We start from the raw sequence: 23,895 nt of genomic DNA, 5'->3' as shown, positions 1-23,895 counted from the left end.
ATGTAGCTGCTGAAGGAATAATGTATCAGAGCATTACCAGTAAGCCACAGCCTCGTGGCAATACATCGATTTACAGAAATGGGTTAATTTATAAGAGATCTAGCCAGTAATAAACCTGAGCTATTGGCCAAACAATTTTAGTTGACATTAAGCCTCAGAGTGTCATTTCATAAGTAGATGCAGGGACCCAGTGGGCGGGAGAGAAACCGGTCCAGTGGGACCAGTCCAGGCAGAGAAAAACTTCTAACTGCGTCTGTAAGTCAGGAAATACCTCCCCATTTTCTTAATAGGCAAAGCCTGGTGGGGAGATTTCTCTCAGTGTTACTTTCAGGTGTGCTCTCAAGAGCCCATTTATAAAGTGAGGTGAGCTGGCATTTCCCAGCAGCTGGATCTGTGGGTGCAGCTCCTCAACACTGCCCTCAAGTTTGGGATAACGGAGCAGTCATCAGGCCGCCAGTGAAAGGAGGCTGCTATGCTTTCCAGCCACAGGCTGTTGCACTAAGAAATGCCATCTCCACCCATGTGTGAATAATACACCTGCAACAGCGCTCACCACAAGTCCTTCCTGTTAGCTACAGCGGTCAGTTCACCCCAGCCCCTAGTCAGGAAAAGAGCTTCACTAATTGTTCACTAGGGTTTTCCTTTAGGCAGGACGCCCGGTGATTCCCTAATGTGGCTCAACTGGCTCATGCTTACTTCTGCGTTGTTCTGCAACAGCGCATCCTGAGCAGGAGACAGGCAACGCCTCAGCAGTCCTCTACTATGACTAGACAAGCCAACAGAGGGGTCTACCAGATGGATGTCAAGGTAAGAGGGTCTGGGAGAGGTGACTGAAATCTGGCATCATCCCCCAGCTCACGTTCAGAGCCTGCCATTTACCGTTTATCTTATGCCCTCTGCTTTCTTTGGTCAATGACTCACTACCTCCCATTGGGCCTTTTCAATTATACGTTTAAAATCAACAGACATGTGGAGGGACAGATTTCCTTACAGGATTTTCGTACATCCTTAGTTATCGTTGATCTTCCCATTTCGCTCTCCCCCACTTCTTTACCCAGCTTCCCCTCTTTGCCGTTGCACCATGAACAGTCCCTTGTTAAGGATGTTTTATCCCCTTGCCCGTTTGTTGAAAGCCTGCATCCTACTCCCCTCATGTCATTTCCTAGCTTCTGCATGCTCTCATCCACGTAAAAATACACATAAAAATGAGAAGTTGTGATCATCATATCAGAGAGGACATGGGGCACTCGTGTTTCAGAGAAGCCTATATTCCTTCTTCACAACATGTCTAGCTTTTCTTGGCTTCTCTTTTTCTGCTGCCTCCAGTCCCCAACAAGCATCTTTAGAAAACATTGTTTTGCTTTCTCCTGTGGTTCTGTTCTTATTGGTAGCATTCAGGTAAGTAACTAATTAATTTCATTGTGCTCCAGCTCCATCTCCTAGCTGTAAGACTAACCACACCTTGGCAACTCATGGACTGGGACTAAGGGCCACTAATTCCTGAGCTTGGAGACTATAGTGACTAGATCCTTTCTGTTAACCTAATGGATACGCCTTGCCCTGTGATGTGGATTAAAATTCTTTATTTTATGCATGGGTGGATGGCGGCTTAGCAATATAAGCTTGCTCAGAGCCATTGTTAAGCGGTAGAGCCGGGGTTTGAGACCACTTCTCACGTTCTATCACACGTCTGTCTCCTACCATTACACGTCAGACCTTTTAGGTGGACTTTTCTGCCAGCACCAAACCCCTTATTCACTGCAGCCTCCGTTAAGGCTGCTGGATTCCTCTTCCTTTCCTTACCTCTGACCAGAGCTGCCTTCAGCTGTGGCTGAACTTGCCAGCTTCCTTCTCTGTTGGTCTTTCCATTTGACAACAAGATTTGCAAATCGAGTGACAGAGAGTAGTGGGTGCCATCTCCACCCAGGCAGTGAATAACACACCTGCAGCAGCACTTACCGCAAATTCTTCCTGTTAGCTACAGTGGTCAGCTCACCCCAGGCCCCTAGTTAGACATGGAAAAGAGCTTCACTAATTAGACACTAGGGTCTTCCTTTGGGCAGGATGCTCTGTGATTCCCTACTTGTTCACATTTCTATGCTCTGAGAACAGCATGTGACTCCTTCCTGGTGCAGAGCGCACTTTCCTTTGTCCTTCCTGCTAGTTGGTGTTTGTCAGATTAGAGAAGCAAATAGCAGCTGTGTAGTCTTTTTTTTTTTCTAAATGCCAAGGTAAGATAGTGACGTTTCTGTTGTTTTCTTGCTCTGCTCGTTCTGCTCAATCTCTTTAGCAAATTCATTGTAAGAATGCTTACTGAGTGTTTGGCATGCTCCAGGCTCAGCTCGTGTCATTCTGATGACAATGTCTGGGATGGGAACTGTCCCTGGCAATAGATACCAGTTTCTCTGTGGAGTCGCTCCAGATATGCAAGGCCAGGAGCCACTGACATAGAACCAGGGGCTGAAGGGATGGCTTAAAAGTTATCGGCTAGTATTGCCCTTGCAGAGGATTCAAGATTGGCTCCCAACCCTGATGCCAAATGGCTTCCTGTAACTTCAGCTGCAGTGTATCCAGCGCCTTTGGCATCAACCAGAAGTACCTGTATTCATGTGGACACCCCCAGACACACACACACACACACAATTGAAAATAAAATAAATCTAAACCAAAACAAACAAACAAACAAACAAACAAAAAAACTCAGCAACATGCAAGGAACTGGACTGTGGCATAATCCTGATGATTTTACTCTTTCATTTTGAAGATGTGAAAATGGGACTCAGGCAGGTGAGATGATGTGCCCAAACTCATACTGCAGCACATAGTGCATTCATGGATTCCAGCTTCGGTAACTTGTCTCAAGAATCTGGGGCATACAGGCTGTGTGCCCTCTATTCTCTGTTTCATCACAGAACCTGGGGAAAAAAGAATATGTAGGTTGGTATTTTGCAGAGCAGAAAGCAGTAAAACTTTTGGCTTCAGTAGACACTTCACAGAAACATCCTATAATGACTCTTTGGGTACTCATACCTTAGGGGTCGGGGCCTAGATAGATTGTTTTTATCTGTTTGTGGTAAGACCCTAAACACGTTGAATCTCTCCTTTGTCTGTAGGTATCTTCCACATTGATAGAGCAGGTATGAGAATGGAAGAGATTTCCCATGACCCAGACTTTTTTTTTAATGACATTAGATTTGTCCAAGAACGACTCCATAGAAACAGTAACTGTCCTCATTTTGACTGTTGTGCTAGCTTGTAACAGACCAGCGATTCAACTTGGAATCTTAATCCAAATCACTTTCAATGTGAACTGTATAAGCATTCCACTCTGATGATAGGCAAGAGGCATTTCAATTACCTCTGATGACAGCATCCCAGGGGCCTCAGACATCATACATTTTAGATCAAGTTAGAAGGCCCCTTGCTGATTCTGTGTATGGTTGTAAACGGAATCCATTTGTCTGCCTTTACTAAAAGGATATCTCTACCACAAAGTAGTGATGGGGGCTGAATAGGGCTCACCTGAATTAACTACTGGCCATGCCAGTTAGTATCACTCTTAGGGAAGGAAGGAGTGGTGTCTTAGGGCTTCTATTGCTGCATGGAAACGCCATGATCAGAAAACAGGTTGGGGGAGGAAAGGGTTTGCTTGGCTTACACTTCTACCTCAGTGTTCATCTTCTAAGGAAGTCAGGACAGGAGCTCAAGCAGGCAGGAACCTGAAGGGACCTGATGCAGATGCTCTGGATGGGAGCTGCTTAATAGCCCCCCCCAGCCTGCTTTCCTAATAAACCCTGGACCACTAGGCTAGGGATGGCACCACCCACAATGGGCTGGGCCCTCCCTCATCAATCACTAATTTTAAAATTGCCTTACAGCTGGGCTTTGTGGAGGCATTTTCTCCTAAGTTGAGGTTTTCTCCTTATTGAACTAATTTGTGTCAGGTTGACACAAGACTAGCCAGCACAGGAGGCTTTGTGCCTGTTCCAGATGCTTTAGGAAACACACAAATGACAGACAAACACGATATATCTATTTAAAGGAGTATGTTAATTACTATTCTAGTGCCGGTGATAAAACATCATGACCAATCAATTTATAGATTACAAAGTTCATTTTGGCTTGCCATTCCAGAGGGCTAGAGTTCAAGATGGTGGAATGGGGGCCGCAGGTGGCAGGTATTGTGGCTGGAGCCTCAAGCTGAGCGTTTACTTTTTGAATTGTAAGCAGGAAGCATAGAAAGGGGACTAGAAATGATATCGTGTTCAAACTCACATAGCCCATCCTCCTTCCAACAAACTTCCTCCAGCAAGACCACACCTCCTAACCTCCTAAGTATAACAAAACAACATCATCAACTGCGGACTAAATGATCAAATGCCTGAGACCTCTGTGTGTGTGTGTGTGTGTGTGTGTGTGTGTGTGTGTGTGTGTGTGTGTGTGTGTAGGGGGGGTGCTATCTAGTTCAAACCTCCACACAGTGGGGATGTTTCTCAGTGATGGAAGTCCCCTTCCACCCCAAGTAGCATGTTGATGACCTTTGGTTCCACCACCATCACCACTGCAGAAATAAGCAATATCAACAAAGAAAAAATAAAAGCCCATCAAGAGTGGAAGGGTATGATGTTAGTTTATGATTCTGGCACTTTCCAGGTAGAAGGATCTTGAGTTCGAGGCCAGCCTAGGATTTATAGTCCAAAGGCAGTCTGCATTGCATAGTGAGATCCCTTCTGAAAAGATCAGGGTTTCAATGGTAGAATGTTTGCCTGTATAGCAAAAAGTCCTGTGTCTCCCCAGCACCAAAAAGTGTGCTCCAGTGTCCTGTTTCTGGGGATATAGAGTACAGCTGGGATAACAACTGGCTCTATGACTAATACCATTAAGATTCTAGAAAAATCATCTCATATGATACTCTAAGTCATCAAAATAAGAAGTTCCACAGCTGAGTGTCAGGATAGCTAGTAGGTTGAACATTTCGAAACAAAGGACAAAGTATTTGATGCTTGGAGATAGTTTAACAAAGATAGTTTAACAAACAAAGCTCTTTCCCTCAAAAGGCAGGAGTGTGATCAATTTCTGCAGTAGGATTGCAGTCCATTTCATCTTGAAGATTGGTTCCTATTTGATGGTTATAAGGGTCTCACAAATAGCCATAGCTGTCAAGGGAGAATATTTAATTTACAGAAAACCAAATGTATATCTGCACACATACATGTGTTTATGTAAAGCCATTCTTGTTAGCTTTTGCTGGATATAGCATGCATGAAGGGTGACACTGGCTCATTATGTTAACAATGACGTGGATACTGAGACTCTGCAAAGATATTAACTTTTTTGTTATTTGAAGCAGAATCTGTCTATGTAGGCTTGGCTTTCTTGGAATTCACTATAAAAACCAGGCTGGCCCCAAACTCATGGAAATACACCTTCTCTGACTCTGTCTCTGTCTCCCAAGTGCTGCATTAATGGTCTGGGACACTACCCTGCTGATTGTAATTTTTAAGACAATATTTAGTAATATCTTAATAAATTTAAATTATTATGTGACTCGATTTATGAAGCTGATAGTTTCAAGGTTGGATACATTCATTTATTGTAATTTTTGTTTCATGCCAAAATTTAAAATATACAAATTTTTATCTTTTATCTTGTGTGATAGCACTGATGGGAGAAGTCCATCTGTGTATATGTTTGTCTTATTGGTTGATAAAGCACTGCTGGCCAATAGGGAAGAAAGATAGGTGGGACTAGGAGTCAAAGAGGATTCTGGGAAGTGTAGTAAAGGGTAAAGGTCACCGTGTCATCCCAGGAGGAGAGGACACATAAGCCTGGCGTTCTTGGTAAGATCAGACCTTATAAAAATATGTAGGTTAGTAATCATGGGTTAATAATTAAGTCAGAGCTAGCCAATAAGAAACCATAGCAAACAGCCAACAGCTTCATAATTATAGCATCCTGCATGTTCATTTGGGACTGACATCACTCTGGGAACTAGGCTGGCAGGAAGAATGCTCATTACATAGCACCTTCCTCTTTATCAAAGTACATTCACTGATCAGTAGTTATTCACTTTCAAAACAAGTATGTTTTAGGTTTAGAGTATAGATATTTATATTTAATAGAGCTCAAATTATGTGTAGAAATTGATGATACCATAAGGAATGATTATATTAAAATAAGGATAGGAAAATATACTTTTTTGCAATAAATGTGTATTATAAATTTTCTTTGTTAGCAAAATATACAGACCTGTGAAAGTGAATTTAGAAATAATTAAATTTAGAAGTTTTTATTCCCTCTGTGGTCATAGTGTTTATTTATAGAAAAGTCTTTATGGGGGATATCTTAGTAAGTGTTCTATTGCTGTAAAGAGACACCACGTCCAAGGCAACCCTCATAAAAGAAACCATTTAATTTGGGGCTAACTTACAGTTTTAGAGGATTAGTTAATGATCATTGTGTCAGGAAACAGACAAGCATGGGACTGGAGCAGCAGCTGAGAATTTTGCACCTGCAGGCAATAGGCAGAGAAAGAGAAACATTGGACCTGATCTGGGCTTTTTGAAACCTCAAAGTCCGCTTCCAACGAGACCACATATCCTAATTGTGGTGGCTTGAATAAAAATGGCTAAAAGGAATGACACTATTAGAAGGTGCAGGCTTGTTGGAGTAGGTGTGGCATTGTTGGAGGAAGTCTGTCAATAGAAGTGTGAGTTGAAGTTCCTGAATGCTCAAACCAGACCCATTGTCTGTCTCTCTCTGCTGCTTGCTGAGGTGTAGTGCTCTCAGCTACCATTCCAGCACCATGTTTGCCTGTGTGCCACCGTGCTTCCTGCCATGAAAATAACGAACCGAACCTCTGAACTGTAAGGTAGCCCCAATTAAATGCTTTCCTTTATAAGAGTTGGCATGGTCGTGGCGTCTCTTCACAGCAATAGAAACCCTAGCCAAGACGCTAATCCTTTCAAACAATTCATCAACTGCTGACTAAGTATGCAAATATAGGAGCCGATGGGTGACAATCTCATTTAAAGCATCACAGGGGCTGTTGAGATGACTTAGCAACCAAAGAAGATTTCAACTATGACTGACTTACTGAGTTCAATCCCTGGGGCCCACATGGTAAGAAAAACAACTGGAAATTTCACCCATGAACTGTGGCATGCATGTATGCACACAACTCACACTTACAAGGATACAAGTAAATAAATAATACAGGTAATTTAAAATTTTGAAAATTGTCCCAGGACTATTGGACATTGCTACTTGAGTATGTATTTTCTAAAATAGGTATCTGAGGCACAGTACTGCTGTTGCTTTATGATTTATTAACATCGGAGTCCGAGGCAAGAGCATTCTGGCTGAAGCCTTGCTTGTCCCTGCAGTATATAACCATCCGACAGAGGATTAATCTGTTGGCTGCATTCTGGTTATTGTAGACTCAACATCATCATCTCTCAAGGTTAAAGTAGGACTGATGCACCATGCCTCAGTGCTTTTTAAGCTATGTAGCAGGACCCCAACATGTAGGTTTGCACTGTTTAGCTTCACTAACTATCTAAAATGCTTTAAAAACACCGAATGAAAACCTATTTTCATATAATTTTGTACTGTAGAATCTTCAGCTCAAAAGAAAGCTTTTGGATAACACACACCGCTTAAACGCTCACCCCCTGTGCTGCTGGAGGCAGTCTATTTTCTTCTCTGCTGGCTTGCTTTTGAAGGGTGGAAATGCTCCCACCGTTCTGTCTTTGTAATGTGCCCCTACTAGAGACATCGTTGTTGCTACACTTTCCATTTGATTGCTCCTCTTGTTTGCTTTTAAAATTGAGATAATTCTGAAAGAATTGCAACTCCAAGACACTTCCATCTCTTGTGAGCCTTACTCTCTTAAAGAACCTAACAAACAAAACAGGACTCAGCTGACTGCCTGCTCTTTCCCTCTGACCTCAAATTCCCTAAATATATAGCCAATGAATGAACTTCCCAATGTATGAACTCCACACTGACATCATAATATGCTCTTGTGTTTTTATTCTATTTCCCAATTCATTTATATATTTTGCTTGCATTTGTCACAAGACCAGAGCAACACCTTCCCTTTTTGCCTCTTCCTCCAACCACGTTGGTATGATGAGTTTTAAGTGTTAGCTACTAGACCCTAAACACAACTAGGCCAGTGGGTCCATTGGTAACAGCAGTGCACACACACGTAACTGCTTCAGATAATTACTGAACCAGTGTTTTAGATTTTATGTTGCACTATCGTGAAATCACGTGTACCTTAATACCAAGTGTCCTGGACAAAGAAAATTGGCTTTAGTAAGAGCAAGTGCCTTCATGACCAGTTAGGGTGGTTTCTAAATATTCATTTGAGGAACATTTCTCCCCAAATGTAGAAACACTGCCTTCGTTTTTTTTCCTCCCTGTGGAGCTTTGCATCCAAAGACAGGAAAGGAATAAAGAAAAATACAATTAAGTTATAGAGCTGACAGTGTGTATGCATAACATTAGCTTTATGCTGTAGCTGAGCACCACTTTATGGGATGATGAGCATGAGCACTGTGTCTTCCCCCTGCTGCCTCCCCTCCGTGTCCTGAAGTGATGGATCATTTAAAGTCAAAAGTAAACCCTGTTGAGTTTCTATATCCAACTTAGGGCTGTACCGAATTAATTATACCTTCTGCTACTTTGCAAAGGATTGTCACTAATAAATTCTAATAAACAAGCGTAAAAAGATTTTATTCACGCTGTTCCTAAGAAATTAGAACATAGTAGTATTGTTTAACAATGTAGGTGTTATATTTCTGTGTTGTTTATATGAAAATAGATATGACATGGGAACATATATCAAGAGAACATGAGAAGGATTGGAGCCAGCTACTATTCTGAGGGCTCCAAAGACTCTGCTGTGCTAAGTTGGATTGCCAATTTTTGCAAATTTTATCACATTTCCTAATATTTAGATATGTCAATACTATCCTTTACAGTATTTGTGAGTGCCTTGTTTAAATTGTATCTTAATTGGTTTAGTCTTTGGAGTAGTCTGAGATGGGGCTAACGCCTACTGGAAAGTGAGCAGAATGGATGACTACAAAACATCCTAGGTAGCTTCTGGGAGGAGAATCTGCTGTTGAGCATATTTCTGAGCTGTGGATGTGCTGAAGAGAGGGGTATTGGAGAACAGCACTTCAGGGAAGTAGGGCTGCAGGAGAACAAAGCTGATGGCAGAGCAGGCAGCTGGCAAAGCAGGGCTACTGCAGGGCAGCCCAGTTGGGAGGGGTGTGTAGAAGTGGATGGATTGGGAAGTGGGTCTGTGGTGGAGGGGGCGAGTGGGGAGTGGATGTGTGAAGGAGTGAGCATCTAGAGAACAGGGAAGCTAAGGTAAACACTCTGGATGCAGACAGAATGCTGTGGTGGCTGTCAATCAGAGGGTATTGAATATAGTTTGAAGACAGATTGTGATGCTGACTTGCTGTTTGGGGCATAATCTTCTTTTACTGTTAGATCACCTAATTTTGTGTTATGATGGCTCTCCTAGGACTAGATCCCTATGACCATATTTTATTTTATGTAGTTAATAACAATATTCAAAGGAAAGATTTATACTAACCAACTGATGAAGAATTGAGTTAAATAGTTAGGTGAGCTTTTGTGTTCAGCTTGCAGGCACTCATAGGATCAGCTGTCACTGTCTGTCAGTATCTCTCTGTCTCTGTCTGTCTCTGTCTCTGTCTTTCTCTCTTTCTCTGTCTTTCTCATGTGTGCTTATTTATTGCTTAAAATGTTATTGTTCTCCAAGTGACTTGAGGTGTGGCTTGAATGGTTGGTATCATCTTCTTCCTCCATCTTCTGTCGCCTCTGCAGACATGCAGAAACAGGATGGCAGAGTACCAGTCTGCTTGAACCCAGCTGCTCCGTTTGCATCTAAATGCTAAGCATAAACTCCAAAGTCCTGGCTCTGGGGCTGCAAATATGTTTTAGCAGCAGGTGAACTTGCAAATACAGAATCCATAAATAAGGACGATTCAGAGGCTGCTTTTTTCCCCCCTCATTTCTCTAGATGCCATAAATGGGAAACTCAGCCTTTTGTTAGTCATAATTACTCCATAAAGGTTTGTTGAATGAATGAGTCAAAAAAAGCTCACAACTGAAGAGTACGAGATTGGAGGCTGGGGAAATGGCTTACTAGGTAATGGGATTCCTCTGCAAGCATGAAGATCTCAATTGGATCCACAGGAACTACATGAAAATCTGGTCCTGGCAGCTTCTGTAACTGATGTGATTCCAGGGAATGAGACAGCAGCAACCTGAGGGCCTACTGACTAGTTAGGCTAAATGATCTCTAGGTTCAGTGAGAGACCATGTCCTGTGGAATGAAAGTGGAGACGAGTCCTGGGAGACAGCTCTGGCCTCCACATGTGCATGCACAGGTGATTGCAACTTTCTAAGCACGTGCACATGCATGCATGTACCAAACACACAGAGGGCCTAGGTGGGGGCAAGAAGAACAAGAGATTTCCTTATTCATTTCACACTGTACCTCCCAGGGGTGAGACTTCAGATGCAGGGGTGTTGAGAAAGTGAACTGTAGAGACAGATGGTCTAGCCCTAGTCTTCACACATCCACCTGGGTCACACTGAAGCTCACTTCTCTCTTTTATGAAATGAGGTATTAAACAGGGAGTTATTACTGGGATTAAGTGAATTAACATAAAAAACCTTTTAAGTATCTGACATTTAGTGTTATATAGATCTTTGCGTAAAGCAACAATAACAGTAACCAATGTCACATTCTACGTGCCAACATAACTGTTTAATGCATTGAAAATATCATCTTTGTACTTTTTTCATTTGCGTCTTTATTGTAGATAAAAGCAGTCACAATGCCTTCTTTATAAGGTCAGTGGGAAAATGCAATGAAAGATACATTGAAAAAAAAGCATAACACAAAGAAATGCAAAACATCACTGTGACTCTTTTGTATGCAAGTCTGACCATTTCTAAGACTCAGATGTGGCATTCTGCACAGTGCCTAGCACCACTCTGAGACTTGCTTTTTGCGGTTTGCCCAGAACAAGGACAGGTAGCAATTTTATTGTGACTCTCTCAAGCTTAATGTCTTTGAGTGAGCTGACAGAGCTCACTACCTCACTACTGGGAAATAGCCGTTTAGGGGACAACTGTGTACATTTCTCTCCTCTTCCACCGATCCACAGGTTGTAACTTCAGATAGAAACGAGGCCCCTGAGTTCATGCTAGAAATGGGGGGGAAGTAAGAAATGATAGGCTGTCAGATTTCCTGAGAAGGTGCAAGGCAGCAGAACCAGAAATCAAGGCTGAGTTCTGCACAGAAGGCTGGGTGGCATTCAGATATTACCTACGTCTACCTTAATGATTCCACTTAAGCTGTCATTTTCTGCATTTACCTTGCGGCATTCAAAAGCAACTATATGTATGTGTTCACAGCCAACGCACTGTCAGCATTTCAAAAGGAGTAAGAAAGGAAGGAAAATGGTATATGATATATTTCAAAAAAATAGTTTCCTTGTAGAAAATTAACAGTAATTTTGACACCACTCTTACAGAGAAATGAACTTTCTTTGGAGAGTATTAAAAAATGCTGGCACTGAGCAAAAAGAAGGGAAGATGTAGGCACACACATAAAAAGGAGGGATGAGGGAAGAAGAAAGGGAGGGAAAAAGGGATGGGGGACAGAGAGACATCAGACTTGCTGTTTTTCATCCTTTTGTTAGCTTGTGAGATACTCTAAGCTCTTCCATCGACTGCAGGAAGGTTGGGGATGATGTCATCCTGTCTCTATTCACTGTGTGACTTCCTGAGAGTGGTGCAATGCAGGGCCTTCTTTTATTTCCTGAGACTTTATTTCTTTAGCTTCTTCTAGGATGGTGGTAACAAGGGATTTAGTGTCCAAATGGCATCAGTAAGGTCTCAAGAAATTAGCTGCTTTTGAAAAATCCTAATACTTGTAGTCTAGAAATGCAAACTACTTTAAATGTGACTTTTTTAAATGATAATTGGCCAGATACTCTGACTCAATTACTACAGTTTCTTCCTTAAATTGGTTTCATTTCTCAAGTTCTGGTTGGAATCCCCTTTTCATTTCCCAGGGCCATCTGTTACAAGGGTCCCTGTGCTTCTGGCTCACGTGACTTCTACTCTGCTCATGGATCACTAACCCTGAGTTTTGGGTTGTTCGGTTCTGTAATAATATGGCTGTAGAGCCCCAAGTGTTAAGGGTAACAGTCTTCATGTTCATCAAAGCAGCTGCTGGCTGCTGGCATTACCTCTTGGAAGGCAGAAGTGTGGGAAACCCTTTAGGATAGAACCTGGTGATCCTGTCTATGCCCTTCCCATCACCGTATCCGTCTTCTCTGACTGAACGTGATCTCTTTGGAAGAGATAGAATGTGTGAACTGTACAAAGCTAATCAAAGGGGTATTGAGTCTACACTGCTATGAAGAAGTCAACATTTATGTTGGGTGAGTCTTTCTGGTGGAGCATCTGACGTCATGTAGGTACCATCTCAAATCATGCTATGTAACAAGTGCAAGAAACACATTAGTTACCCAAGCCAGACTTGAAGGAATCATGTATTGGTTTGTTGTTGGAGTCCTTTAAGGAGTAGGTAGATATTATTTCTCCAAGGAAAGTGTTGTTAAAATGGATGTGTATTTTCTTCTTTCTCTCTATATTTTTTTTGCAAATTTCATACATGGGTACTACCTTTGCATCATTTCCATTTCATCCTGTCTTCTATACATCTTCTCTCATGACACCCAACTCCCTTTGAAATTATGACTTATTTAGATTGTTAAATCTCTATGGGAAATAGATACGTAAATGCAGCTTGTAAAGGCCATTTAGTATAGTTCATATGTGCACATATTTAGGATTAACTCCTTGGCACTGAATAACCTATCGGGGGGCTCGTCCTTGAAACAGATTGAGTTGCGCTCTCTCGGCATCCATTGGTTGCTTGTAGCTCGTTACCTATGGATAGGGATTTATGAGATTTCCCCCATCCATGTTGGTACATCTGCTGTAGTTCTCATTGTTTATGTCTTGTTTAAGTGATCATATTTTTTATATATCATGGCTTCTCTGTCATATCTCAAAGACATGGCATCACAGGAGATGTCCTAGTCCTCTGGTTCTTATAATCTTTCCACCCCTTCATTAAGATGTTTCCTGAAACCTATGTTAAGGTGTGCTGTAGCGGTATCCATTGAGAGTGGACACCTCATAGTCATTTCTCTGAATTTTGACAAGTTGTAGATTTCTGTAATGCTCTCCATCTGTTATAAAGGTTAATTTTAAGTTATTATTATTGCCATTATTATTACCGCATGTGAGTCCATGCATGCCTCAGCATAGGTTTAGAAGTATGCTGAGTATGTAACAGGGAATGCCAATGTGGGATGAATTTGAGACCCATCCACTTTGTAGAGCTATGTAGATTCATTCTCCTGAACTCCTTCTTCTGTCTACTTCACCTTTGCATAGGGCATATCTACAGAAACATCCAAATCCTTTTAAACTAACAATGCTAATATGGGTGGGATAGGATGTGATGGTCCTCAGGTATTCTGTTCTGTTCCTAAGTATCGAGAGGGTGGTGATTTAATCCATGTATGGCGTTTTGAAGCAGGGTCTTGGGGAAGTGATTAGGATTAGAGGTCTTGTTAGGGTTGTGTTTTGATGACTGATTCTTGATGGCTTTATGAGGGAAGTATGGGGAGAAAGAAAGAGGGAGGGAGAGAGAGGGGGAGAGAGGGGAGGGATAAAGGGAGGGAGAAAGAGGACAGGAGGGGGAAGGAAGGGAGGAAGGAAAGGAGAAAGAGAGAAGGAGAGGGAGAACGAATGATGAAAATGGACATGGAATGTCCTCTCTTTCATGTGACAACACTGCCTGGAACACTACTATCACCGGATGCAGTCTTGCAACCTGAAGCTACACCTGTGAGCCAAATTGAACTTAATTTCTTTAAAACTTGCCTGGTTGGTGGCACCATAATACCATCTAATACATGCAGTAACATGAAAAAACATGAGATTATTGTTCAAGGGAACCTGGCTTCATGGAAGGAACATTGGCTTGTCACTAAGTAGATCTGCCCCATCTCCCTGGAACTGTCTACTTGTGAGCCTTTTTTTGTGTGGGTGTAGCAATGAAGTCATCTTTATGAGACCACAGAGTCTGTTTACACAAAGTGGGACTTTATAAGTCTCTTTTTAATAAACAGATGCAATAATGTATTAATAAACAAAGTCAGTGTGCTTGACTAATTCTCTTGGTCCCTTCCTGTCTCCTGTGGCCCTGGGGAGGATGCTCAGTGTCCTTTTAGTATGAACATGTGAGTCAACATGCATGGCACTCTTCTTAAGAGAGACTGTGCTCTGTCTTTTCTTATTATTTTGAGAAAAGGATGCTCTAAAGGAGAAGAAAATTAGATTTTCTGAAATAGCTGGTAGGCAGGGAATTCCATTTGTGTTATTGCAACGAGATTTGTCTTCCTACAAGGTGGAGCACACTGGGAAGCCTAGTCTATGGGTTCATTATGATTTTCAATTATTTTTCTCTCTTAACTGATGAGAAATAGTTTTGTCTTATCTTTGCATCTAGAATATGATCAGCGTTCAATCGTTGTTTCTGAATACATGGTCAAGAACACAAAAGGTCGTAGTGTCAGAAATCCAGACCAGGCTGGAGCTGGGAGGCACTGGGAAATATCTCACCTCTTATTTTTCCTGTAATTCTTGCAGGTTTTCTTGCAAGCAGTAAGAAAGAGAAGGAAGAAATGCTAGGATGTCTGCTGGGTTGATGTGCTGGGCACTGACTCTAATCCTGTCTTGGAATTCATGAGGCTGACAGCACATTTCCCTTCACATTTGCCATCTCCCTTCACATCAGTCTGTCTTGACGGGAGCAATAACTGCTAGGCAAGGGTTAACACTTGCACGCAGCTGCTTTAGCTTTCACCAGTAGCTGGCTTCACCAAGGAACAAACTCAGATCAGAAAACGCAGTAGAAGCAAAGGCAAGACTGTAGAGTGTTGTCCCTTAGTCAATAATAATAATAAAACTCTACCTTTTCTAGAAGAGCCAGGTGATGTTCAAAGTTTGAAAGGGATGGCTTAAGTACAAGGAAACATAATGAATGGCCAATCACGTAGCTCAGTGGAAGAGCATTTTCATGCCTGGTATGGCTGTGGCCCTAGGTTCAATCCTTTGCACATACACAAAATTAATCAAACTGAAAATATTTAAAAATTAAATGCTGGATTTATCCACTACATGTGTTTACTATATAAAAATCTTATATAAGCGTTCACATTTCTCAGCTATTTTCCATAGCGCTTTTCTTTCCAACAGATTCTTTTCAGAGATTATCACCCCACAGCAAATTGGGAGTTTTATTATATGCCACATTAAGGCACTCCTTCCACACTTTAAGGACAATAAATCTCAACCCTGAAGTTAAGATGGAATGGAACAGAAGAACTGTTAACTCTGCTGTCCATTACAGAATTCCTAACATTAACCATTTTAAGGGACATGAATATTATTACCACTTTCCTTTTAGCCAAATAAGAAAAAGAAATACAAGACATGTGTGTGAAACAATCTTTGATATCAGAATGCTTCCTGGCATAATGACCCTTGTCGTTATTGTGAGGACTGAAACAATGACTCTCTGAACTGTTGTAATATTACCCATAAATCATAGCTTTATTCTTCTCAGTTGCTTCAATACCATTAATCAATGATGTATATTCTAAACTCAATTGTTTTCTTAAAAAAAAAGAAAAACCCCACAGATATTAGGCTAGATGGATGCAGGCTTATCGAACTGCAGTGTTACGCTTCCCACAATCATGCTGGACCATTTGGTAGATATCAAAATTTAGATTTCATTTTTCTGCATAATTGAAAGGAAATTTCAGCTAAATGTGTCAGCAACTCAAGAAGCTCAACTCCCCACAGGTGTTTAACCATCAGGCATGCTCTTAGGGGATAGTGCTGCCGGCTGGCTAGGCCGTGGTCTACAGATGGGGAGAAGCCAGTAGGGGAAGAGCGGGAGGTCAGAAGAGCAGGAGAGTATCAAAACCTGGAGAAATTCCAAAGCAAACCTCATCTCTCATTTCATACCTTTGCTGTATGCTGTCAGTCTCTCCCCAGAAAGCATTATTACTTTGTAGCACTCCACAGGAGTTGATGGGCATCCGCATGCTTCCCTCGGCTCACCGCCTCGTGGATGGACTTCTTCATTACAGACCACACCGCAGTTCTCTAGGCTTAATGGGCATAAATATAGCTACTCAAAGAGGGAGGCACTTTCCTGTCCACGAGGATATTACATCCAAGAGACGAAAGGAAAACCTGCTAATTGAGAATCGCACTTCAGTTTAATTACACAGATGCTAAAATAATGTAACTGAAGCGCCTTAAAAATATAATTATCCACTATGCAATGCTTGAGAGCGTGCTTTATCTTCAAGCCTTTAATGTACATGATCAAGAAAAAGCTAACAAAAGGATCATTCCTGGGCAATTTGGGAAACTGGGACATGTCTAGGTTTGAAAGATGTTTCGGAAAGCATCTTGCGTTTGGAAGGACTCATCAGAGGCATTTTCTGAGCAAGTACACACAAAATCCCTCTTTTAACCTTTAAGTTCTTCAAAGGCTCCTGGGTTTAAAATAAATAATGAATTTTGTGGTGCTGTGTAACTGCCTAATTTTTGTCTCCAACATCACAAAGTGTGAGATGTGTCTTTGAAAAGGATAACATGCTGTTTCAGTAATGTGACTTGGAGGTCTACAAAGATCTCTTAATAAGTTAAGTATTCCTTTCACAGATTCCTTTCCTACCCTCAAATCTCACCATGTTTCATTTATTATTAATACCATACTACCTTCTTATAAAATTTCCAAACAATTCCATTCCTTCAGAATTGTCCCATGGCTTTCTCCTGTGGCCATGATTAGTGGTACCCAAGAGGTGTGCATATTGGGTGCTTGCTGGTGAGATTCTATTCTCATGATTCAAAGTGGGCAGTGGCTGCTGTCTCTAGAGTCTCCAGCAGAAAAAAAAACATCATTCCACAAGAGGAGCACCAATAACATCTGTTTCCTTATAGCAGCCTGTGCGTTACTGAAAGAACTTCAGAGATCCGATTCAGGTTTGCAGAGGTACAGAATGGGAAAAGGAGTAACAGCAGAAAGTTGGGAGGCAGGAGACAGACTGTGCATCATTTATAAGGCAAAGGGTAAAATGGACCTCTTTGGTGATACCCAGTGGTACATTCGTAGATCTTTTTGCCCATCCCTAATGATGTATCTATCCACTGATCTCTTCTATCATCCCTACCGATGCATTCAGAAACCTCTCTCATCGTCTCCAAGGCTGCAGAGGGGTGTGCACAGAGGTTGAGGAGTGGGTGTGGGGCTTTGTTGTAGCTAAGAAGTGTGGACTCCTTTTTCTCTCTGGCCTCTGACCACAAAGCTCAGAAAGAGCATGTGATGGTTAATCTCGATCACCAGTTTCATTGGATTGATAAAAGCTTGGGGAATTAATGAGGCGTGCCTCAACACCCCACCTCATGTTCTCTCTACCCAGATGCATGGAAATCTGATATCATGATCCAAAATTATTTCTCCTTTTCTTAAATTATTTTCTCAAGTATTTTGCAATAGTGACAATGATCAAGGGGTTAGTATTTAGTCTCTGCAGTGTGGGAACATTGACTTTTCTCCAAGATCTGGCACCAGAGTCTAAACACCTCGACTCTGATGTAGATGCCACCTCCCAGTAGCTGTAGTACAGAGGAAACCTCACTTAATCTATTCCTCAGTTTCTTACTTCATGAAATAAAGTTAGTAGTAGTACAAGCTTTGTATAGTGGAATAATTATATGAGACAATCCAAATAACACATTCAGAAAAGCATCTAGCCCCTGTGTGAACACTCCAAAAAATCATCTGCCATCCTAGCTTAGGCTAGTTCTACTAACTCTACCCCGGGTAGTGTTCTTTGTCAAATCACACATACATTCAAACACCTTCTGCACACACAAGGTGGGCTATATCTTGCAGAACATGGAAGAAGAAGAAAAAATAACCCACAAAGTCTGTAGAATTTGGATTATAAATCTATCACTCAGCAGATCTATCTCTTTGGGACACTCTCACTCTTTGGGGCAAAGCAAAGCATCCTATTTTATAAAAAGGAAGAGTGACTTACACCAGGTAGTCCTCAGGTTGCAGAGCTACAGATATGTCTGTCTTTATATCTGGATCACACACAGCTCGTTACCTCTGGACAAGAGGCTGCTGGTTACCTGGACATCTGCTAATATAGCTGGACCTGCCACAGAAGACTACCCAAATAGTTGCATTTTCAATTTTAGGGCAATGATGTACTTCATATTTTGAGTGAAATAAGAATACGGGGAGGTATTTTGCTTATTTGTTAACCAGTCTTAATAGTTACCATTTATAATTAGTGGTCTTCAAATTTTTCCATAATGATCAAATAGAAGAAAATTTCAGCATGTATAGAATATTTACATGTATATATTGACATTTGTTGAAAAATAAATCGGGAGCTCTAATAACACATTTAAGAGCAATATTTGTAAGCTTATAGTAACAATACTCGTTTCTTGCTGCTGATTAATATAGAAATCTCTAAGCAAATTGCCTTGCACAGTTTGATGTGTGCTCTTCCAGTCCTAAGTCAAGGGGAAATCCACAATGAGGATAGAGACAGAGCAGTATGAGGGGGCTTGAGGATTAAGCAAGTACATGTTAAATATTAACCCACTTTCCCACTGTATTATAGTTTTCAAACCATGAACAAATCAGATTTGCTGAACTTGTTTTCTTCATTCTGACATGGGGATGCTGTGTTTACTTTTGGGTCTTTGTAGTGGAACTAATAGATATAACTTGTATGGGATATAAAAGAGTATCTGTTGCTTGGTAGCTTAATGTTGATCATCCATGATTGCAAAAATTACTGAGGATGCTAGGTCATTCCCACAGCATGGTTGTACAATCCCAGTGTCAGTCTCCATCAGGGAGACAATGCTGTCATAATCATCAAAGGCTGTTTTAAAATGCACCTTAGTCCCCACCCCTGTCCCTTTTCTTTTTTTTATTTTAATTTTACATATCTTGTTTTACATGTCAATCCCAGTTCCCTCTCCCTCCCCTCCTCCCTTACCCCCCCACCATCTCCCCATCCTCCTACCCTATTGCCAATTCCTTCCACATAGGGGATATCTAGAGTCTGTCATTTCACTCAGGGTAGGGTCCAGGCACTCCCCTAAGAGTTCAGGCTGAGAACTCTTTGTGTTATGGACACACGATGTCTGTTAGTATTCGAGGGATAAACAATGACCCACTGCTCAGGACCCCATAGGTAGCCCAGGCCTCCTCACTGACTCTCACATTCCCATGCTGGCCTCCCAGCTGTCAGTCTGGGGTCCAAGAACTCTCCCCTGTTCAGATCAGCTGTCTCAGCTGGTTTTGTCAGCCCATTCTTTGCCAATTTGCTCATTGCGCCTCTCTCTCTGTCGCTGGGTTCCTTGGGCTCAGTTCAGTGTTTAACTGTGAGTGTTTGCCTCTGCTTCCATCAGTCACTGGATGAAGGCTCCAGGATGGTTATAGACTTCAAGTTCATTATCAAGAATGGTCATTCGAGGTGGTCTCTACACTATTGCTTAGCTTTCCAACTGGTGTCATCCCTTTAGATCACTAGAGGTCAATGGTGCCTGATCTGTCTTCTAACCTATGATTCCCTCTTCCCCCTATCCTAACCCCCCAGTCGACCTTCCTGTTCCTCTACATCCTACTCTCTTTTCCTCTTCTCCCCCTCTCTATTTCCCAGGTCCCCCTCCCCCCACCCCTTGCCGTATTCCCCATCTGTTCAGAGGATCTTGCCTCATTTCTCTTCTCTTGGGTACCATGCATATCTTTTATGTTCTTTCCTGTTTCCCAGACTCTCTGTCAGTGGAAGTACAGACTGGCACTCTCCTGATCCATGTTTAAAATCCATATATGAGTGAGTACATACCATGTTCATCTTTTTGTGACTGGGTTACCTCACTCAGGATGGTTTCTTCCAGTGCTATCCATGTACCTGCGAATTTCAAGATTCCATTGTTTTTTTCTGCTGAGTAATACTCCATTGTGTAAATGTACCACATTTTCTCTATCCACTCTTCAGTTGAGGGGCATCTAGGTTGCTTCCAGGTTCTGGCTATTACAAATAATGCTGCTATGAACATAGTGGAGCAGATGCCCTTGTTGATGAATTTGCCTCTTTTGGACATTTGCCTAAGAGTGTAATTGCTGGGTCTTGTGGTAGATTGATTCCCATTTCCTGAGGAGTCTCCATACTGCTTTCCAAAGTGGCTGTACAAGTTGGCACTCCCACCAGCAGTGGAGGAGTGTTCCCCTCTCTCTACATCCTCTCCAGCATAAATTGTCTTCGGTGTTTTTTATTTTAGCCATTCTGACAGGAGTAAGATGGCATCTCAAAGTTGTTTTGATTTGCATTTCCCTGATGGCTAAGGATGTTGAGCACTTTCTTAAGTGTCTTAATCTCCTCTATTGAGAATTCTCTGTTTAGTTCTGTATCCCACCTTTTAATTGGATCCTTTGGTGTTTTGGAGCCTTGCTTCTTGAGTTATTTGTATATTTTGGAGATTAGCCCTCTGTCAGATGTGAGGTTAGTGAATATCTTTTCCCATTCTGTGGACTGCCTTTTTGTCTTGTTGACTGTGTCTTTTGCCTTACAGAAGCTTTTTAGTTTCATGAGGTCCCATTTGTTAATTGTCGATCTCAGTGTCTGTATCACTGGTGTTATGTTCAGAAAGTGGTCTCCTGTACCAACTCGTTGAAGAGTATCTCCCACTTTCTCTTCTAAAAGTTTCAGTGTGGCTGGATTTATGTTGAGATCTTTGATCCATTTGGACTTAAGTTTTGTACAAGGTGATAAACATGGGTCTATCTGCATGCAGTCTTCTGCATGCCAGTACCCAGTTATGCCAGCACCATTTGTTGAAGATGCTTTTTTTCCCCATTGTATAGTTTTAGCTTCTTTGTCAAAAATCAAGTGTTCATAGGTGTGTGGGTTAAAATCAGGGTCTTCAATTTGGTTCCATTGGTCAACCTGCCAAGTTTTGTGCCAATACCAAGCTGTTTTCAGGACTATAACTCTATAATAGAGCTTGAAGTCAGATATGGTGATGCCTCCTGAGGTTCCTTTATTGTATAGGGTTGTTTTGGCTATCCTGGGCCTTTTGTTTTTCCCTATAAAAGTGATTGATGTTCTTTCCAGGTCTGTGAAGAATTGTGCCAGAATTTTGATAGGGATTGCATTGAATCTGTAGACTGCTTTTTGCAAGATTGCAATTTTTATTATGTTGATCCTACCAATCCAAGGCCATGAGAGATCTTTCCATTTTCTGGTATCCTCTTTGATTTTTTTCTTTAAAGACTCAAAGTTCTTGATATACATGTCTTTCGCTTCCTTGGTTAACATTATCGCCACTGATTTTTTTGAGTTTACCTTGTATCCTGCCACTTTGCTGAAGGTGTTTATCAGCTCTAGGAGTTCCCTTGCGGAGTTTTTTGGGTCACTTATATAAACTATCATATCATCTGCAAATAGTGAAAGCTTGACTTCTTCTTTTCTGATTTGTATCCCCTTGATCTCCTTTTGTTGTCATATTGCTGTAGCTAGAACTTCAAGTACAATATTGAAGAGATACGGAGAGAGTGGACAGCCTTGTCTTGTTCCTGATTTTAGAGGAATTGTGTTGAGTTTCACTCCATTTAGTTTGATGTTAGCTGTTGGTTTACTGTATATTGCTTTTATTATATTCAGGTATGTTCCTGTTATCCTTGATCCCTCTAGGACCTTTATCATGAAGGGGTGCTGGATTTTGTCAAAGGCTTTTTCAGCATCTAGTGAAATGATCATGTGGTTTTCTTTCGCAGTTTGTTTACATGGTGGATTACATTGATAGACTTTCTAATGTTGAACCATCCCTGCATTCCTGGGATGAAGCCTACTTGATCATGGTGGATGATTTTTCTGATGTGTTCTTGAATCTGGTTTGCTAGTATTTTATTGAGTATTTTTGCATCGATGTTCATGAGGGAAATTGGTCTATAGTTCTCTTTCTTAGTTGTGTCTTTGTGTGGCTTGGGTATCAAGGTAATTGTAGCCTTGTAAAAAGAGTTTGGCAGTGAGCCTTCTGCTTCTATTGTGTGGAATACTTTGAGGAGTATTGGAATTAGCTGTTCTTTGAATTTCTGGTAGAAGTCTGCACTGAAGCCATCTGGGCCTGGGCTTTTTTTTTGTTTGGGAGACTTTTGATGGCTGCTTCTATTACATTAAGGGTTATAGGTCTGTTTAGATTGTTTATCTGCAAGTTTTGGCAAGTTTTATCTATCCAGGAAATTGTCCATTTCCTTTAAATTTTCAAATTTTGTGGAGTACAGATTTTCAAAGTATGTCCTGATGATTCTCTGGATTTCCTCAGAGTCCGTTGTTATGTCCCCATTTTCATTTCTGATTTTGTTAATTAGCATGCTCTCTCTCTGTCTTTTGGTTAGTTTGGGCAGAGGTTTGTCTATTGTGTTGATTTTCTCAAAGAACCCACTCTTTGTTTCATTGATTCTTCTCAATGTTTTCCTGGTTTCTACTTGATTGATTTCAGCCCTCAATTTGATTATTTCCTGGCGTCTGCTCCTTCTGGGTGAGTTTGCTTATTTTTGTTTTAGAACATTCAGCTGTGCTATTAATTCTCTAGTATGACAGTTCTCCAGTTTCTTCATGTGGGCACATAGTGCTATGAACTTCCCTCTCAGCACTGCTTTCAATGTGTCCCATAAGTTTGTGTATGTTGTGTCTTCATTCTCTTTGAATTCCAGGAAGTCTTTCTTTTTTATTTCTTCCTTTACCCAGGGATGGTGCAATTGTGCATTGTTCAGTTTCCATGAGTTTGTAGGGTTTCTGCGATTTATGTTATTGTTGAATTCTAATTTTAATTCATGGTGGTCTGATAAGATACAGGGGGTTATTCCAATTTTTTTGTATCTGTGGAGATTTGCTATGTTTCCTATTATGTGGTCAATTTTAGAGAAGGTTCCATGTGGTGCCAAGAAGAAGGTATATCCCTTTGTGTTTGGGTGGAATGTTTTATAGACGTCTGTCAAACCCAGTTGGGTCATAACTTCTATTAGTTCTTTTGTTTGTTTGTTAAGTTTCTGTCTGGGGGTCCTGTCTGGAGCGGTGAGAGCGGAGTGTTGAAGTCTCCTACTATTAGTGTGTGAGATTTTATGTGCAATTTGAGCTTTAGTAATGTTTCTTTCACAAATGTAGGTGCCTTTGTATTTGGGGCATAGATGTTTAAAATTGAGACTTCATCTTGATGGACTTTTACTTTGTTGAATATGAAATGTCCTTCTTCATCTCTTTTGATTAATTTTAGTTTGAAGTCTAGTTTGTTAGATATTAGGATTGCTACACCCGCTTGTTTCTTGGGTCTGTTTGATTGGAAAATCTTTTCCCAACCCTTTACTTTGAGATACCATCTGTCTTTGATGTTGAGATGTGTTTCTTGTATGGGTTCTGTCTTTGTATCCATTCTGCTAGTCTGTGTCTTTTTATAGGCAAGTTGAGGCCGTTGACATTTAGGGATATCAATGACCATTGTTTGATGATTCTTGTTTTTGCTTGATTTATTAGTAATGAAGTTATTTTGTGTAGTTTCTCCTCCCTTTTTCTTTTGGTGTTTTGTAAAGTGGGATTATATATTGCCTGTGTCTTTGTGAGTGTAGTTATCTTCCTATGA

The 23,895-nt window shown here is 41.2% G+C and overlaps 2 long non-coding RNA genes across 2 annotated transcripts in view; one reads left to right on the top strand and one right to left on the bottom strand.

Moving 5' to 3' along the window:
• Positions 1-387: 387 nt before the first annotated feature.
• The window catches only part of LOC110343726, a 49,272-nt gene continuing 25,764 nt past the window's right edge, over positions 388-23,895 (top strand). Inside the window, exons 1-2 of the long non-coding RNA XR_002386041.1 lie at positions 388-580; positions 718-807. This is a non-coding gene — a long non-coding RNA (uncharacterized LOC110343726). The remainder of the gene's footprint in view (positions 581-717; positions 808-23,895) is intronic.
• On the bottom strand, positions 2,720-16,298 carry LOC121144276. Its single transcript, XR_005881595.1, has 2 exons — positions 16,174-16,298; positions 2,720-2,915 (listed from the first exon to the last, which is right to left on the bottom strand). It is a non-coding gene; the product is annotated as an uncharacterized LOC121144276 (long non-coding RNA).

Source organism: Mesocricetus auratus, unplaced genomic scaffold (assembly GCF_017639785.1).
Source record: "Mesocricetus auratus isolate SY011 unplaced genomic scaffold, BCM_Maur_2.0 Super-Scaffold_100015, whole genome shotgun sequence".
Taxonomy (NCBI): Eukaryota; Metazoa; Chordata; class Mammalia; order Rodentia; family Cricetidae; genus Mesocricetus; species Mesocricetus auratus.
This window is presented reverse-complemented; position numbering and strand designations above follow the sequence as displayed.